The sequence below is a fragment of the Myotis myotis genome, unplaced genomic scaffold (genome assembly GCF_014108235.1).
Source record: "Myotis myotis isolate mMyoMyo1 unplaced genomic scaffold, mMyoMyo1.p scaffold_m19_p_20, whole genome shotgun sequence".
Taxonomy (NCBI): domain Eukaryota; kingdom Metazoa; phylum Chordata; class Mammalia; order Chiroptera; family Vespertilionidae; genus Myotis; species Myotis myotis.
In genome coordinates this window covers 4,073,486-4,092,446 of record NW_023416325.1, presented here as the reverse complement: position 1 = coordinate 4,092,446, position 18,961 = coordinate 4,073,486, and the positions used below count along the sequence as shown (strand labels likewise).

General features: G+C 54.9%; 1 protein-coding gene across 3 annotated transcripts in view; it reads left to right on the top strand.

The window, feature by feature from the left end:
- The first annotated feature begins 765 nt into the window (after nt 1–765).
- CMKLR1 (chemerin chemokine-like receptor 1) overlaps nt 766–18,961 on the top strand; it is a 28,569-nt gene continuing 10,373 nt past the window's right edge. The window contains exon 1 of one of the 3 annotated variants that reach the window (XM_036354290.1): nt 766–1,031. The gene's annotated coding sequence lies outside the window, so the exon portion shown is untranslated. Of the gene's footprint in view, nt 1,032–3,538; nt 3,818–8,452; nt 8,823–18,961 lie in introns of those variants that run through there. The other 2 variants (XM_036354291.1, XM_036354292.1) reach the window with 2 other exon arrangements.

Below are 18,961 nucleotides of genomic sequence, written 5' to 3'. Positions count from 1 at the left end.
AGAGTGGGACTGAGTCATTTTATATTTACATATGAAATACGTGTGTGTGTGTGTGTTCACACTAGAGTGCTACTACTATGATTCATCTTGGAGGGTCAGGGCTGGGGATGAAAACAGAATTTGTCTTTAAGCCACACAGGGCCTGAACGCAGTTAAAGGTCTGATGTATTCTGCCCAGAAATGGTAAGTCACTGCCTATCCCCCATCACGTATGTGATTTTTGCTTTCCTATAACATTTAATAAAAGCAAACATGAGAAAACATTGTCATCTTTGTTCATTTGATACTTAAAAAACCTCATTGCTGTTTTACTTTACAAAAAAAAAAAAAAGAGGGAGCAAGAGGTTATCAGGCCCGAACAGGGACAGGAAGGGCACCCAGGTGGGAGGAACAGCACGCACGGAGGCCTGGGGTGAGAGGCGCCAGAGCGGTGGGACACCCGGCAGCCAGCCCTCTGGAGGCCCTTGTGGGGAGCACGGTGCTTCCCAGCTGAAGTGCTCCCCGTTTGTGCTCAGCCAGTGGGCACGGCTCCCAGCTGGGTTTGGCCGCCAGAGGGGCGGGTCGACCCCAACAGGCCTTGCCACGGGCCACCACCCAGCAGCCCAGGCCCTGGCTGGCAGGGACAGCCGCCCCAGCAGCCCCCACTCCCTGCAGCTGGCCGCCCCCGCCCTCGTTCGGCCCAGTTTCCTGCCCCTCCCTCCCGCTCCCTCCCTCCCTCCAGCTGTTTCTCTGGCGGAGTCTGTCCCTTGCTTGCGGGACAGCAGCCCCAACCAGCTCGGAGCTCAGCACAGACTGGTCTCCCCAGGAGCCTCTCAGGGGGTGAAGGTGTTCTAGGGCGGGGGCCGGGCTGCGCTCTGTGGGGTTCGAGGAGATTTTGAATGAATGGATGAACTGCTTTCCGGGCAAGCAGCCACAGCCACAGAACAGTGTGATTGGGAGAAAGAAGTCGGGAACGGGACCTCCTGCACAGCCCGGCGTGGCCTGAAGCAGAGGGGAGCCCTCAGGAAGACCTGGGCGGAACCAGCCTCAAGGTACCATGCGTGGCTTTGACCCACCCGCAGGGGCCAGGACAGGGGCGTGCTAGTCCAGGAGAGAGGTCTTCCCCTTTGGTTCTTCTTAAAAGTTAACTTTTATCCAAACGACTGGAATTCTACTCTGATGTTCAGATTTCCAAAGGCATGCGTGCACATTGTAAAAACCGGCGAGCTCACCGGAATGTTAAAGGCAGGAAGCTCAGCGTTTCCCTTCGTTCCTCTGTTCATCTCACAGCAGCCCCACGAGGGAGGTGCTTTCAGAGTCCCCATTTTACAGGCGAGGAAACTGAGGCTCAGAGAGGGGAGGGCACGGGCTCAGGGCTGTAGGGACAGTCAGCTGGGAGGTCAAGATTGGCATGAGCCTGGTCAGTGTGGCTCGGTGGTTGAGCGTCGGCCTATGAACCAGGAGGTCACAGTTCAATTCCCGGTCAGGGCACAGGCCCAAGGTTACAGGCTCCATCCTGAGCTGGGGGGTGTGCAGGAGGCAGCTGATCAATGATTCTCATCATTGATGTTTCTCTCTCTCTCTCTCTCTCTCTCTCTCTCTCTCTCTCTCTCTCTCTCTCCTTTCCTCTCTGAAATCAATAAAAAAATTTTTTTAAAAAAGGATTGGAATGAAATGAGAGTCATCACCACGGGGCAGCACTGACTCTTGGGACAGAGACGAAAGAGGGGTCCTAGCGCAGAGGTGGTCTCCCAGGTACCCTCCCCATCAGTCACTCGCTCACCCTCTCACTCACAGACCCATGATGTTTGTTGGGTGCCTGCAATGTACCCGACACATGTAAGCATGTAAATGGGGATACACACACTCACTTCCCCACCCACCCCCCGCCCCCGTTTCTAAAATTAAATTTATTGGGATGGCATTGGCTAAAACGATTGTACAGGTTTCAAGTGCACAGTTCTACCATATGTCACCTGTCTATTGCATTGTGGTTTCACACTCACTTTTCCACCTTCGTGTCTGGTCATCTTTCTTGTGCTTCACCTCGGACTGTGGGCCCCCTTCCCTGTCATCTTATTCCTCCACCATCCAAATGACGGCATGGAAAACGTGTCTTGTCTTGGGGTTTATTGATTCATTTCTCATCAGGGAGTTTCCGATTGTGAATAGCGCTGCAGTGACCACTCTAGGACGACATCTTTGTGTTTGCTTGCTTTTTTCTTAATTTTATCTCTTTTTTTTTGGTGTGTGTGTGTGTGTGTGTGTGTGTGTGTGTGTTTAAATATATTTCTTTATTGATTTCAGAGAGGAAGGGAGAAGGAGAGAGAGATAGACACATCAATGATGAGAGAGAATCATTGATTGGCTGCCTCCTGCACACCCAACACTGGGGAATGAGCCCGCAACCCAGGCATGTGCCCCTGGCCGGAATCGAACCTGGGACCCTTCAGTCTGCAGGCTGATACTCTATCCACTAAGCCAAGCCGGCCAGGGCTGTGTGTGTTTGTTTTACGGACAGTTTTCCAGAAGTGAAATTGCTGGGTCAAAGGTTTGCCTGTTTTTAAGGATGTTGAGGCTTTGGGACATATTGTCCCCACTGGTTGTGCTGGCTTGCACTTCCCTGGCCCTGTCCTGGGTGCAATATTCTCCCAGCTCTTACTAGTAAAATGTCCCTGATGAGAAAGGTGAGCTAACACGTGGCCGCCTCACTGTACATTCCTTTATCAGCACCGAGTAGCCTTTATAATCTTATTGTTCCCCCCCCCTTTTTTTTTTTAATAATTATCCTCTTCAAGTCCATTTCCATTTTCTGTTCCCTGTTAGCTTGTTCACCTTTTTCTTATTGACATTTAAGGGTGTTTTTTTTTTTTTGTCTATGAAAGCTCTGAACCCTTTGCCCGCGGTCTCTGTTCAAAGTTTTCCACTCCCCTCTCTGTTTTCAGATGAGCACATTTTAAATGGGAAAGCCACAACAACGAGGTTTGTGGGCAAAATTACAAGAAAATAACACGTAATAACTAAGTGCAGTCGGCCCTCCCTCCATATCTCGGGTTCGGCATCTGCAGATTCAACCAACCGCAGGTCGAAAGACTTTGTGAAATAAAGAAGTGTTGCTGTTGCTGACATACACTACATGGAATTTAGTTACAATAGATGCACCTGCATTTTTTCCTCATTCTTCCCTAAACAATAGAGTATAACAACTATTTACACAGCATTGACATCGTATTAGGTGTTATAAGTCACCCAGAGATGACTCAAAGTATATGCGAGGATGTGCGTGGGTTATGCGCAAGTACCACACCGTTCTATGTGAGTGAGTGAGCATTTGTGGGTTTTGGTATCCACCGGGGTCGCGGAGCCAACCCCCCGCGGATACGGAGGGATGCCTGTCATGCTATTGGAGGTGAGTCTGCTCCCTCAGCCGGGTGTGGCTCAGAGAGGGGAGTGAGACAGCGGCCAGGCCCCGGGTCTGCTTTCTCTTTCCCCGAAGGGCCTGGGCCCCAGTTTCCCTTCTGGAATCCCCTACTTCCTTTTCAAGACCAACCTCCTTGCCGCTCTCGCTGTCTCTTTTGCTTCCTCCAACTTGCCGAGAGGAAAGACTTCTCCAAATGTCTGTGTCGCTGGAATGAACAGCATCAGCTAAGTCAGGCCTCTGCTGGCGGGAGGAAGGCGGCTTGACATTTTCTTAGAAGGTTTAACTGAAACCCGCGATGCTCAAGCCGTGTGGTGCCCGGCACTGAGAAGCCCAAGGGTGGAGTTATTTATCCCTTGGTACACAGGGACCTTCGCTGGCCTCCTCCAGCCTTCAGAGAATAGATAAACCTGGCTTTGGGTAAGTACTTCCCTCTTTGGCTGAGCCCTTATGAAAAGTCCCCCTTACCCCTCCAACTGGGTCCACACCTATCTCCACTAGGCTCTCTTGGTGCCGGTACTCACCCATCACAGTGCCCATCACACTGTCTTGTAATTGCCTGTCCTGCTGTCTGTCTCCTCTGCTGGCCTGGGAGCTCCTTGAGGCCAGAACAGGGTACTATTCTCTCTGTATCCTCATCCCCCTGCACAAGACCTAGCATGTAGCAGGTGCTCAGTTAAACGTTCATCGAATAAGTAAAGTAGCCAGGCCTCAGTTTCACCATCTGCAAAATGGGATGAGGGAGCTCGACTAAAGTCTCATCTCTTAGATGTTTACTTAATAACTCCTGTCAGTTGGCAAACCATGTTATTGCTATAATTTTCTCGAATCCTCAGCATGGCTATGATGATAAAGGTGCTATTCATACGTCTGTTTGACAGATTAGGAAACTGAGTCCCAGAGAGGGGTTCTGATGCTAGACCTCCATGAAAGGCCATAGAGCACTATGGCTATGGGGTTGGGTTCTGTTGGGTGGGTTTGATCCTGGCCTGCCACCTGCCACCTTAGTGACAGAGAACAAGTTATGCCTTATCTTTATACCTCAGTTTCCTCATCTATAAAATGGGAGTATGAATAGTAATTCCCTCCTAGGATTATTAAAAGATTAAATGAGATGATAGATGAGGAGCACATAGCAGAGGGCTTGTCATGTAGCAAGGGCTTTATAAACATTAGCTATTATTCTGTTATCATTTCTATACCACCATGCTATCTACACCCGTGACACCCATGGGAGCCAAGTAGAAATAATTACTGCTTTCTTTACCAGTCGATCATTAATGCCCAGGTTCCTGCCAGTGTCCAAGAAAACCAAAAGCCGATTTCATTCTCTTTGAGCTATGCTTGCACAGGTGCAGTTATCAGTGCCAGTTTTGAGGCTACGAAGTAGACTCAAGACTTCTCCAAGTGGAATCCTGGGATTACTGACATGATGATCAATAATCAGGAGAATCATGAGTATTTCTTAAAGCTTCATTTTTCTGAGTCAGAATATCGGAGGGTGGGCTGTGCAAAGTCCGCATTTGGAAGCCACTTCACGGAGGAGTCTGATGCACCCCAAAACCTAAGAACCATTGCGCTAGAGTAGTTGGCCGTCTCTTTTCCTTGCCTTTGCCCAGGTCTCCCGGTTCTTCGATGCACACCGAGGTTTGTTTTTTTTCCTTTCTAAGCAAATATATATGTACTTTTTGCAAGTTATACCCTGTGTCAGCAGTTGAGGTCAGGCGGCATGCTGGAGAAGAAGTGAAACTTTGTTGTGTTGTACCACAGAAAGCAGATTCTGTGCAGACTTGGGAAGTTTCTTAAGCCACAGAATCCTTCTCTCCAATGAAAATATAGGGGGGGAAACAGATAAAGGTGGTGCTATCCTAACTGAAATAGGAGTGGAGGGCTCCAGGCTTCAGCTCATTAAGCATCACTCTCACTGCTAAAGGACCTTAAAGAATCATGATAGCTCTGTGGAGCAGGGTGAAGCTTGCAGACCTACTCCCAACTGTTACGAGACCAAAGTTCTTGACCTTTGCTGAATATGCTCTGTGACCTTGGACAGGGTACTCTCTGGCCATAATCATCTGTACATAAGGAGGCTGACTGTTGTATTTGTCAGGGTAGTAGCTGCCGTAACGGATAGACCCAAACGCGTATCATGGCTCAAACAAACAGGCGTTTATTATAAGGCAGGCATTTCTGAATGGAGGGTGCTCCTCTTCCAGGCGGCGATTCAGGGACCCATCTGATGTCCCTACTGTCCCCATGGACACTGTCTCTGAGGAAGGAAAGCATGGAGGTAGCCTGCTTGCTTCTGAACTGCCTTCTGCCACACCTAAGAACTAATCATGTGGGCAATCTAGTTGCAAAGGGGGCTGGGAAACCGAGTTCCTAGCCAGGGTGGCTTCTTTCCAGCAATAGCTGTGTATTGTAGAGGGGAGATTGGTTTTTGTGACATCTGGCTGTCTTGGCCACAGATATGGTGGCTTCTTGGGTCTCTTCCATTCTCTGATTCTCAGTCTACATTTTTGTCAATCCCCATCCAACATGCTGAGGAAATTCCTACATTCCAGGCCCCTCAACATGGATTTCCCTGGAACTTAGTCAACAGCTGTCCTCTTTCCATTCTGGAAAAAGGAAGCAAGAATAACAATTTTATGGAGCACAGCACATTTATCGAGCCAAAGCTTTTCATCTCCATGATCTCACTTAATCCCCTTACAACCCTGTAGAGAAAAGTTTCAGGATTATCATCCCCATTTTACAGATGGAGAAAATGAGGCTCAGACAGGAAAAGGGGTCTTCCCAAGGTCACATAGGTCATAAGCAAAGGAATTGGGATTTGAACTCAGAAAATCCTACTCCTGCCCTAGGGTCTCATTGCCTGTGCATATGTATGCCAACACATGCACACGCAGGTGTGTGTGTGTGTGTGTGTGTGTGTGTGTGTGTAGTTAAGTCAGGGTTTTCTTTGGGCTGTATTCCCCCAGGGCTGGGCACTGGGGAAGTGGAAATGCAGGGATCATGACCCAAGTCCCTAGAATGAGCCAAACTTACTGATTATAAGGCAGCTGGGTGTTGTTCTTGCCTGAGGAAGCCCAGGGCATCAGGGGCTCCTGGATGACGCTGAGGTCTGGACCAAGCCAGGCACATAGTGGGGGCTTGGGATCAACTTCTTGTATGAATAAGCCTGCAGAGGAGGAAAGTTCTATGAATGTGAGAACTTCAGATGAGTCAGGTCCAGTTCCTGTTCTTACGGCCTTCAAAGGAGGGGAAGCAAACTTACGACATATATTTTCATTTATTCACCCAAAAAACATGCGTTCGGACCTTCTGTGTGTCTGGTACTCCGTAAGGCCGAACGATGAAAAAGACAGGATTACTTGCCCCCATGTGAGAGATGAAAAGAGTGAGGCCCTGATGGGTTAAGGTCATTTGGTGGGACTAGGACCTGGGCCTCCTGGTTTCCAGTCTGAGACTCTTTTCATGACTCTTGGGCGAGGGGCTGGGCCGGGCCTGGGATATAAGGAAGGAGGGTTGGCAGCCACTCTGCGCTACTTCTGGACTCCAGGACATGCTGGTTTCAGGCAAAATTAGGAAACTTAGTTTTACTTCTCTTTTGGAACCTCCCTGTTTTTGCAATGTTGGGCACAAGCCTGGTAGAGAAGGAGTAGAGTGTCTTGCCCCGCTGGATGGAACCGGGGGCAATGATTCTACGGAGTACGGGGTGCTGTTGAAGACAGAGATACCAATGTCTGCTTGGCATCTGTTGACACAGAACATGGTCATACTGGTCTAGGGTTTAGATCCCCGCTCTGCCCCTTAACCTCCTGTGGCCTCAGTGTCCCCATCTGTACAATGGGGACAATCTCAGTGCCCACTTCATAGGGTCCTCGTGGGATTAAATGACTTACTACACTTAAAGCACTCAGGACAGCTCAAGGTCAGCCCAATGAAAGCCTTTCTATTTTGATTCTCAGGCTAACAGGCATTGAGATGCGCCTTTGCACATCTGGGCTGATGAGGGCATCTGGGCACCCTGTGCCTTCAGGTTCCTAGGCCAGTCTCCTGGCTTCATGCCTCACCCCATGGAGAATTCTGGGCTCCTGTGGTAGGAAGGTGCTCCATCCACCACAGACACACTCTGGTAACCTTGGCGTCACAGCAGCTGACTCAGTCGGGTGGTCAGCTACTACCCAGGCAGAAAGTTGGAATCGGTTCTGCTTTCTTGGGATGTAACTTGGGTTCTCTGATCCCAGCCTTGGGCTCATGCTGAGGGCAGCTCTTGTGCAAGGAGGTGGGTGAGTATGAGTGGGCGACTGATGCAAGAATCAGCAGCTAGCGCACTCGGTTGTTCCTTCTGCGACCTCGGGCCAGAGAGACAGGAGAGCTGGTGAGAGGCCCCGCCTCCTGACACCATCACAGTGGGGGACAGGACTTCACCGTATGGATTGTGGGGGAGGCCCCAAGCACCCAACCATAGCACTGAGCCATTCCCCACTCCCATTTTTCAGATGGAAAAAGTGAGGCTCAGAAAGTGAGAGGGTCTTGTCTAAAAGTAGCGAGAGAGCCGGGACACAGCCTCCACGCACTCCCCCAGCATTTGCTGAGCACCTACTGTGTGCCGGGAGCAGGGGATACTGGGAGAGGCGAGCCCTGCCCTCAGGGATGTCAACAGAATGGGGTTCATCTAGCCAGAAGGTTGGCTTTAACATGCACGGGGGCCAATTGCCCCTGGCTCGCAAGCCCCCAGGACAATCCCATCCATCATCCATTCAGCTCAGGCGGTGAACACTGGGCCGTTTGGACCTCACGCTTCTTGTTAAATGCACTTGAGTTAGTGCCCGTCCGGTCCATTCAGTACACAAGGTCCTGCAGGCGCAGAGGGCGGGCAGCGCTGAGGGGTGCAGTCAGGAAATACTCTGAGAAGGAAGCCTGCATTTGAGCTGGTTCCAGGGATGAATTGGCCTTGAGTGCTGGGAGGAGAAATTGGCCAGAAATAAAAGATATCTCAGCGGGGAGAGCAGCGTGAGCAGAGATTGAGCGACTTGACGAGGAAGGGATGTCTGGGGTGGTGGGCGGGAGCAGGGCGCGGCCGGAGGCAGTCTGGACCCTCTGCCGGGCCTGGCACGTCCCACCCAGTTTTCCGGGTGGTCCAAAGGCAGCCCGTGTCACCGGAGCAGCATGCCATGGTCCCCAGGCCTCGTCCTCTCCACACTCGGTGCTTGACCTTGAACATCTGGACGACGGAGGATTTCAGACAATCTCCAGCTGATGGAGTTGGAAATCCCAGAAGGCGTGCGGGCCCACGGCTCACTCTCCTGGGTAGCCTGTTCCGTAAACAAGCCTGGAGAAGAGACGATTCCTTGGCTACGGTGGCTTTTTTGACTGAATCCTGGGTCCCCTCTCCTACCCCGCTCAGGACTGGCTGACAGAGGTAGGCACAGAGGTCGGGAGAAAACGAGGAGTTTCTTCCAGGGTTAAAGAGAGTTGATTTAGGGCGGCACCTGTGGCCAGCCTGCGACATGTTTACAAGAGGGAGAGAGCCTGGCGGCTGCCCTAGGGCGTTAAAGTTTCCACTGGCCTCCCAGCCCGGCGGGAGGTGGGCTGACTGACGTCAAGTGCGGGCCCTTAGGGAGCCTGTGCGATTTCCAATCTCTTTTACGACAGCCTGAACTCACAGGGGGCCTCTTCAGCTGTCAGGGATGTGGGTCACGAAGAAAAAGGGTCTTCCTCCAGCAAGAATGGAGCGGCCGCCTGCCCGCCCAGCGGGTAGAAGCAGAAACCCCGCTGCTCCCAGGGACCGGTTGGGAAACCCGTTTCTGCGGCGAGCCGGCTGCCGGACCCCGGAAAGGTCGCTTCCCGGCTCTGAGCCTCGGTTTCCCCCGCTGTGACTCAGGGATCACAAAGGGGCTTTCCTCACGGGAGCAGGGTCCGTGTTGTTCACGTGAGATCGCGCGTGGCACAGAATTGGGGCCGAAACCCAACACGTGGGGCCCGGAAGCCCTGAGCCAGGAGGGGCTGAGGAATGCCAGGTGTAGATGGTGCCAGCGGCACAGCTTTGCCCAAGCCTTGCCCTCTGTCTCCTGTGTTGGCGGAAAGCTTGGCACGGCCGGGCGGAGGCCTTGGACCGCCAGCCGCGCCTCTCCCGGGGAAAGCGGGCCTGTCTGGCCTAAATGGGCCTTTCTTTGGCTGTTTTTCTCTCCCCTCCTGTGAGAAGCCGCAGACACGAAGGAAATCAGGAGCAGGGCTCTGGGGAAGGGCAGGGCGGCTTCCCGGAGCCTGGCTGGGCGATGCCCTCACCTCCCCATCCCTGAGTCCTGGCGGCCTGGGAGAGGGCACGCCTCAGGCGGGGGCCCTGGGCCGCCCCCTGTCCTGCCGGGTGGCTCCTGGTCCAGGCCGGCTGGCTTCCTTTTTCGTTAAATGTATTGGAGTGACATGGTTAATAACATTACCCAGGTTCCCAGGCTCTCTGGTCACTCATATTCTGGGTCCTCTCCCAGCTCCGGGGCCTCACATTTCCCAGCGCCCCGGGAAGCCTGCAGCGCCCCGGGAGAGTCCCTCCTTCCAGGAGCCCCCCGTGCTGTTCCCCAGCCTGAAGGACAGGTAGTTTTCACTCGCAAGTCCCGGCTGAGCTCCTGCCCAATCCTGTCACCATCAAAATGGTCTTCTGGGGCCAGCCGCCCCTCCTGGAGGGATCATGGCAAACTCATTGGAAATGTTGGAGCTGGGGCAAACGGTCCCATTTTACAGCCAAGGAAACTGAGGCCCAGAGAGAGGGCGTGTGCTCACTCACTTTTCTCTGTCAGCCAGCCTCCCTCTCTGCCTTTGACGTGCGTCCCTCTTCCCCAGATCCCTGGCTCCCCGCCCCCCCCCCCCCCAGCTCCTGTCCTTCTGGGCTCTTCACCGAAAGCCCCCAGAGCTGAGGGGCCGGGCCACTTCCCGGGCGCGTGACCAGGGCAGCCGCACGGCCTCGGCAGGGCCTGCCCCGGGCTTCACGCTCCGCAGTTACCGTCTCGAGACGCTGAACACTTTCTGCATAAGGTGTCTGCGTGTTCACGCTGCACGGGGTCCCCCCAAAGGATGTGGCTGGTTCGCAGAGCGAGGGGAGTGAACATCCTGGGAGGGGTCGCACCGGGGCTGGGGTGCTGCGTCCACGCCCTAGTCCTGTCCCTGCTTCTCGTCCACCCGGTAGTCACTACCACCCAGACGTGCCCCCGGCCTCCCGGGGCGCTCCCACTGGGTGGCTGTCCTTCAACAGCAGAAGGCAGCGGCCAGGTTCACTCCCATTTTACGGATGAGACCACCAAGGTGCACAGAGACTGAGCCCCCTGCCCAGGGCCCGCAGCTGGCGAGCCTGGCTAAGCCGACTCTGAGCCTGAGCATCCGGGCTGACACCATGGGGGCCCCGGCAGGCCCCGCTCCCGTCTGTGACTAAGGCTCGGCCTTCACACCTGCGAAGAGAGGGGACGAGGGACGCTGTCCCTGTGCAGAGCCAGGGATGTCTGAGTCCTGGAAAGTTCCTGACGCGGGGGCCGGCACGGGGCTACCTTCTTAAACGGTAGCCCGGCCTCTTTGAGCCTCGGTTTCCGCATCTGCCCGATGGGACCATGGCAGCACCTGCCTCCCTCTCTGGACGAGTTCTGAGCACAGGGCCCGGCACAGGTGGGCGGGCAAGGTCAAGGTCGGGTCGTGCGTGTCCGTGCCGGCCTCAGAACGCGGTGACAGACAAGCGGGGCGTGAGCGTGGCCCCAGCGGGTGGCTGAGTTCTAGCGGTGCCGCAGGGAACAGGGTGGCACCTGCCGCTGCTGGTGGTGCAAAGACGCAGCGTCAGCCACCTGCTCAGGCCCTCGGCCAGCTGTTCTGGAAACCTCTTCAGAGGAAGCCAGCGATGCCGGAACCCGGATGCCTAGACTGGAACGCGTGGTCCCTCCTGCCCTGGTAGTGTCTAGGGACAGTGGCTCCCGGCTCAGGAAGGCTGGGGAAGGCTCGGCGTTCCCCCGGGGCGGGCTGGTTGCCAACGAGGAGGCTGGGAGTGGACGGCGTGGCCCACCCAAGGGAAGTATTCAGGACGCTACTTATCGTCTGCATTTTCCTCCTCGGCCTTGGCGGTACTTTCTGTCCCCACCCTCGTTTCCCTTCCTCCTTTCCCTCTTGATTTATGTTCTCCTGGGCCCACCAGCCTCTGTGCAGATGTATTCTCCCTCCCTTCTGGACCGAGCCAATAGACAGACAGACCTGCAAGCGGGACACTGGGCGGCTCCCCTCCCCCTGCTCAGGGGGAACAGCCCCTCCCCCTCACCCCCCACACCCCCAGAAAGGGGCTGGAAGGCAGGGGGTGAAGATGGATGCTGAGGAAGTGTCCGCTGAGGTTGACATGAGGAAGTGACCCCGCTGCCTGGGGAAGGAGGTGACCGCTTATCCTGTGTGACTTCTGGCAGATGACCCAGGTGATAGAGCAGGGGCTGCTCCAGTTCGGTTTAGCAAAAAAAAAAAAAAAAAAAAGGTCTCATTGACTTCATGGGTTTTTCTCAAAGTTCTGCTGGTGGGGGGAGGGGTGAGGGAGAAGAGAGAGGGGTGACCTGCTCTGGAAAATAACCAAACACAGGCAGGGTTTATTTATGATTATTTTATTTCCGAGCTGTGACTCGAGGGCTCAGGGGACACGGGAGGGGAGGTCCCAGATGAAGGCGCACCCCCCCCCCCCCACACACTCCCCATTTACCAGGCACAGGATTCTGCCCACTTTGCTCGCAGCGGCCTTCCCGTGCCTAGTACAGCGCCTGGTACACTGTGGGGATGTGTCAAATTAATGGAATGGAAACAATAGAGTTTCTGACGGCAGAGCTAGGATTCAAACGCGATGTTGTCTGACTCAAGAAGGAGTTCTCTTTAAACATCACAGTCCAGAGGCACTTTTGCTCGAGCTGGACTCTTTGTACAGGTAGCGTGACCCACCTGCCCCGGATTGCCTAGAGCAGTGGTTCTCCACCTTCCTAATGCCGCGACCCTTTAATCCAGTGCCTCATGTTGTGGTGACCCCCAATTTCATTGTTACAAATTGAACATAATGAAAGCACAGTGATTCATCACAAAAACAATATGTAATTATATAGGTGTTTTCCGACGGTCTTAGGCCACCCCTGTGAAAGGGTCGTTCGACCCCCAAAGGGGGCGCGACCCACAGGTTGAGAACCGCTGGCCTGGAGCATTCTGGTTTGCGTGTTGAAGGCCCCGCCTCTCGGGACACGCCAAGCGGTGCGTCCTGTGGATGCGAGCCCGTGTCCTCCTCACATCGGCCCCAGTTGCAGGTGGAGAGGATGAGTCTGTGACCTCAGACCGCACGGCAGGCGCAGGGCCAGGCGGCTGGGGACCTGGCTCTGCTGCAGCCGGGTGCGGCTCCGGGGCCACTTGCCGTTATCTGCCCCGCGAGGGTGGCAGAGCTTCCGAGCCTCCAGCCTCTCCAGCAAGCGTTCAGGACCCTGGCATTTCCTCTCGCCTGGAACCAGCTGCTTTTTCCTGTTGAGGGTGAGGGTGGGGGTGGAGGGTGGAGGGGGGGCATGACTTTCTCAGCAAGACCCTTCGGGGGCCGAAGTTGGAGCTCTGCCTTGAGAACGCGACAGTGATGGGGCGGAGGGGAGGGCGCCTGTCCTTCTTCCCTCAGGGCCTGGGAACTGGGTGGGATCTCACATTCCCAACGACCTGGCTGCTGGCAGCAGCGCGAACCCTTTCGTCAGCTGCCTGGGCCGGAGCCAGGGCATTCCAAGGGACCAGAACCTTCGCGGATGCCCAGGGCGCCTGTGCCCGAGGCTGCCTCCTGCGCAGGGTGCAGCTGGGGCGGCTCGGGGCTCCGGGATCTCTCAGGGGTCCACCTGGCCGCACAGGCCCCTGCAACCCCTCCCCCCTATTTGCCCCAGAGCCTGGTGTGTGGCGACGGCACTGTCCAGAGGTGGGTGAGTCGGGTCACTGAGGGCTCTCTGAGGGGGGCGGTGGATGTGTGCAGCCTGCAACGCTGCCACCCCGGTGCACAGGTGGGGTCAGGGGGTGCAAAATGCAGGGCTCTGCATCCAGTGGGGTCCCTGGCGGGCAAGTCATAGAAAGTCAAGGGCAGTCACGGTGATGGAAGACGTGGGTCCTGGTGTCAGAATAGCCCGGGTTCAAGTGCCACCTCTGCCCCTTCCTAGCCGTGGGATCTCGGGCTAGTGGTTTGGCTTCTTGGTGCCTCAGTTTGCACATCTGCAAAATGGGAATGGAAATACCCACCTTGAAGGTTTGTTCTGAGTAGAGGCACCAGGTACCCGGTCAGCGTCCGGTGAGTGGGGGTCAATGTCCTCACCCCAGCCTCTCAGATTCTGTTCCTCCCACCCCAGGGCTGCACCCCGGGACCCTGGGCTGGCTGAGGACTTCTGAGGCCCCACAGGGCAGCCTTGCTGGTGAGATGTAGAGAAGAGAGAGGTAGGGATGCTACTTGAACGCTTGTCACAGCCATCAGCCCATTTAAGCGGCTGGGTCCATTAGAACACAGGCTCTGGACTCCCTGAGGCCTGAGTTCGAGTCCTGCTCCCACCTGGTGCTGGCTGGTGCTCTGATTAGGTTCCTGTCGGCACCTCATGATCCCCTGTGAAGTGGGGATAAAAACCATGTCCTCCTGGCATGGTGGGGGGGGGGCTTGTCAGGATGCGGGGACCTAAGGAAGCCCTGGCCAGATGCCTGGCCCCTGTCAACAGGATCATTTTGTCTTCTTGCCCTTATCACTGTGCTGCCTGTACTGCCTGGATTTGTGTCGCGTGCGCAGTGAGGCCGGGGGAGCGGAGGAGACTAGAAAAGGGCACCCCAGCAGCGGGGCCTGCAAGAACCAAGGCTCAGGCCTGGGACCGCTGGGCTCCGGAACCAAAGGGAGTGGGTGGGTTTGGAAGGACGGGAGCTGCGAGGTCCCCCTCCGCGACCCCTCCCTGACCCCAGGCAGGCACTTCCTGTGGGTCCTGCACCCCCGACCTGGGGCAGTAACCCCAGGTCGCTGACCTCTCCCTAGCTGGCCCTGGGGAAAGGGGACCAGTGTTCACACGTAGGGGCCCTCCCCTCCTCTCTCTCTAGCTTATCTCAAGGGGGAGCCTGGTGTGTGGCGACTGCACTGGTGGGTGGGAAGGATCGAGTGTAAGCACTTTCTGTATGTCATGATGTTTAATCCCAGAACCACCTTCTATGTAACAGCTACTCCCATTCCCCCCACTTTCCAGATGAGGAAACTGAGGCACAGGGTGGCGGAAGGGATACTCCCTGGGTCCCTTAGCTGGCTGGGATTAAACCCAGGCAGCCTGGCTCCTGAGCTGGTTCTCAGCTCCATTTAGCAAAGGCTTCACACCCACCAAGGCTCAGCTCAAATGTCACCTCCTCCAAGAAGCTCTCCTGATTTCCCCAGCCACCCATCTCTTTGCTTTGTCTAGAGCCAGGGCCTCAAACTCAGCCATTGAAAGGGCCAGGCAGGAGACAAAAATGACCAAAGTAGGGACACTATTCACTCGCACAAAGAAATACATGTTCCCCCATTATGGTGGCTGGCAGCTGACTCCTTGCCCCTCCGGGAGTGTGGAGACTGGGCCATCTCACTCCCCCAGCATTTAGCAAAGAGGTGTGGCACTTACTAGTAGAAGGGACCCACCGCTGTTTTTTAAATGGATGTTGGAATGCACCGACCCATGCTGCTTCCTGAACTTGCCAAACCTGTTCCTGCCTCAGGGCCTTTGCACGTGCAGTTCCCACTACCTGGAGTGCTCAGGGCTTTCTGAGCACTTGACCTCAAATAGCATCCCCTCCGGCACCTCTATGCCCTGCTTCTCTTTATATTTTATCTGTAGCCCATATCATCCCCGGCCGTTAGATTTGTTTTATATTTCAGCATTCACATAGTGCTTTGATGGACCAGGCATGCTTCAAAACTTTGCCAGTGCAAACTCGTTTAATCCTCGCAGCAACCCTGTGAGGGAAGAGCTAGGATCACCCCTATTTGTCAGTGGAGGGAACCGAGGCACAGAGAGGCATGGTGACTTGCCTAAGGTCACACAGCTAGTGAGGGGCAGAGCAGGGATTCAACCCAGATGGCCTGGATCCGGATGTGTTTGCTTTTTTTTATGGTTTATGTTTGTTACCTGTTCCTCCCCCTCGAGAAGGCCAGCCCCTCCAGGGAGGGACATGTCCCTTTGTTCCCTGCTGTATCCCCAGGGTCCAGCTCTGGGCTTGGTGCATTATAGGTGCTTAATAAACATTTCTTAGAAGGAGGGAGGAAGGGAGCAGAGAACTGGAGGGAAGCGTCCTTGGCTTTCGAGCTTTCCGCCGCTGAATGTCAAGGCCATCTTATTGGAGGCTTCTCCTCTTCTTGGAGGGTTTGAGTCAGCCTGAGAGGGGCCCTGTCCCTCCCTCCCCATCCCTCCCTCGCCCTCCAATGGGGCCTCTGTTTTCTGACCTCTCCCAGGCAAAGGTGCCAAACCGCACTCCTGGATCCCTGGGCCCATGCTGAGCACACTTCCTCCTCTGACAGGGCCTCGGAGTTAGAATGTTTGGGGCTGGAGACAGGAAGCTTCCAGAACAAGACAGCCCGGAGTGAGCGGGGCTGCTGGGCAGCCAGTGAGGGGCCTGGGCGGGGCTGCCCTGGGCCAGATGTGCTCAGGCCTCAGTGCTGCTGGGGCATGAGCCGAGGGGACAGGAGAAGGCTGGGAAGGGGTCCTGAGGCTGCAGCCTCCAGGGGTCTCCAGTTTAGCCAACATCCCTGGCATCCAGCCCTGCTCTGAGCAGTTCCGGGGGGAGCCCGGTGCCTTGCCGAGTCCTCCTTGGACCCTAACATAGTGGACGGCACCGAGGGAGCAGCAGGAACATATTCCCCAGTTTCTCCTTTCCTGACAGTAATAAGTAATGGAGACTGTGACAGGCACGAGGCCACGCACGTCACCAGCCTTGTTTTCTTGAGTCCTTACAACTCTCGGCGATACGGGCTCCAGATAAGGCGTGTGAGGCTCAGAGAGGTGAAGTAACCCGTGCGAGGTCACACAGCCTGATGGGCTGGAGCTGGGAGGAAAACTTAGCTCTAAGTGATACCGAACATGATTCCGGGGAAAACCAGACTGGAGCTCCTGATTCTACGACTGAAAAGGGCACCGGGCCCAGAGCGGGTCTGCCTCGGGCTGGCCCGTAGCATGTGGGTTTTGACTTCCTGCAGGAGAGAGTTCACAATCCGAGTCCAGGTGATGGGAGAGGACAGCTTAATAAGCTGGGGAGGGTGCAACAGGGAGGGCGTAGGCTGGAAGAACAACAGGAGAGCTTAGGCAGACTTCTCTGGCTCCCTGGGAAGTCAGAGCAAAGGGGGCAGGTTCAGGGATGAGCCTGGGACGAGCTGCCGCTGCCCATGGCTCCCCTGGTTGCAAGTCCCGCGAGGACCCTTTGAGATTAGGAGATGCGGGTCTGAGAGGGAAGAAGGGGGGAAGGGAAAGGCGTGGGCCTGCTCCCGGGAGGGAGAGCATGTGCTGGGTCTTCTGTTTTGAGGATTTTTAAAGGCTGGGAGTTTAAGGGAGGGTGGGGGTCCTCATAGAATATTCATCAGCTTATCCAGATGTGTCCTTTCAAGGGTCGTCATCTCCACTGATTGGTCAGCGCCAGGGCAAGGCAAAAGCAGCTGGTCCTGGCGTCTCCCACCTTGTTTTGCTGCTTTTCTGGTCTTGGAGCTGAAATCCAGCTGAGGCCTGGATGTTCTCTCTAGGGAGATGACCTTCCGCATCTGGCTGTAAATGGCTCAAGCAATTTGTTCAGCTGTCTCCGTTTCTTCCGCCCAGTTGCCAAGGAATTTTCCTAGCTTCTTACTATCCTGCTTCAATCCTGCTCACTACTCACTTGCTGGGACACTTTGGGAAAAGATCACCAAACGTGTCTGAATCAGTTTGCTCATCTGTGAAATGGGAATAAGGGGGCCGTGACATTGTTTGAGAGCCTCCAGGGGGCGGGCTTTCCTTCATCCCTCTCCTTCATCTTCACCGTGCACGGGGCCATCGCTACGTCCCAGCAAGGCTGTTCCTTTTCATGCGTTCATGCCCCGGGCCGACAGAGTGAGGCACTGGCTTGATTTCAACCGAGGGGCTTGAATCAAGTTGAAAAATGCTTTGCAGAGGCTCTTGCAGATCATGTGGGGGTGCCGGGAAGGGAGACAGGGCCGAGCTGAGGTGGAGGAGCTGTAGCCACGGCTTCCTCATCCGGCCAGGGCAGCGTGTGGTCTGGGAGGAGGCAGCTGAGCGGGACCGCAGGCTGTGGCCTGGCTCCCAAGCCTCTTTGGCATCCAGATACCCTCCAGACTCATCGCTGAGCTCCGATGATTTCCAGGAACACAGATCTTTGCTTTGGTTTAGAACCTGCGAACTAGACTCAACCTGGTTTCCTCCCCACGCCCCTCCCCACCCCCCCACCGTGGGAGAGAAACGCTGCCTGTGCTCACAGATACGTCGCCGTCTGATTTTTTCTATAAAGACATCTGCTGGGCACCTACTGTGCGCTGGGCACTGTGTCCATAGCATTGCTTCACGACATGCTCACGGTAACTCTAGGAGGGAGAAATGGGATCAGCCCCCTGTTACAGATGCGCACACTGAGGCTTGGAGAAGAGAGGTAGTTGGTCCACGTTCACTGAACTAGGAAGGGCCCTTGAAACTGGACTCCCAAGAGTGGGCCCCTCTGGCCACTGGGTAGCTTGGGGTGGGGACAAGTCTGAAACCACCTTGTCACAACAAGGACCCCAGACTTACTCATCATGGCATCGTGGTGGAGAGACTTTTAACTTAACCTTGTATCTCCAGCCCGGAGATCTTAGATCTGCAAGGGGTCCCGAGAGAACGTTTCCTCCAAGACCTCTTGATTTACTGAGAGGAAGGCTTTATTATTGTCATTTTATAGGCGACTTCACTACAGCTCAGAGAGGTCAAGCAACTTGCCCAAGGTCACACAGCATGGCACTGAGCCATGATGTCTTTTTGTTGGCCCATTCAACCAGCATTTTTTTTTTTTTTTTAAAGCTGAAAGGGGGCCTTTGAGACCATCAAATCCAACCTCCCTGTCTTACAGATGGGGAAATTGAGGCCCCAAAGAGCCAGCGATGTATCTAAGAACATTTGCCAAATAGAGCCTGCAAAGCGTAAAAGAGCACTCGGTTCTTAATCTGTATTCAAATCTCACCTTTGCCTCTTGGTAGCCACACGACCTTGGGTAAGACTCTTAACCTTGCTGGGCCTCAGCTTCCCCGACTCTATAATGGGGGCAATCATAACCACCACCACACAGAGTTTGTGTGGGGTGACATACAGAAAGTGCGCCTCAGCACCTTGGCACACAGAGTAAGTGCTCAATAGAATACTGCTATTTTGGTGGCTACTATTAATATTCGTTAACCCTGACGCTGGTATTCCAAACTCCTTACCAGGATGCCTGGCTGGGTCTCGTGTACCGACCGGGGCCCTGGGGTGAGTTTCAGGGGCCTGGTGAGGCTCTCATTCATCTGACAGAGCAAGAGAGAAGGAAGGAGGGAGGGAGCCAAGCCCAGGGGTG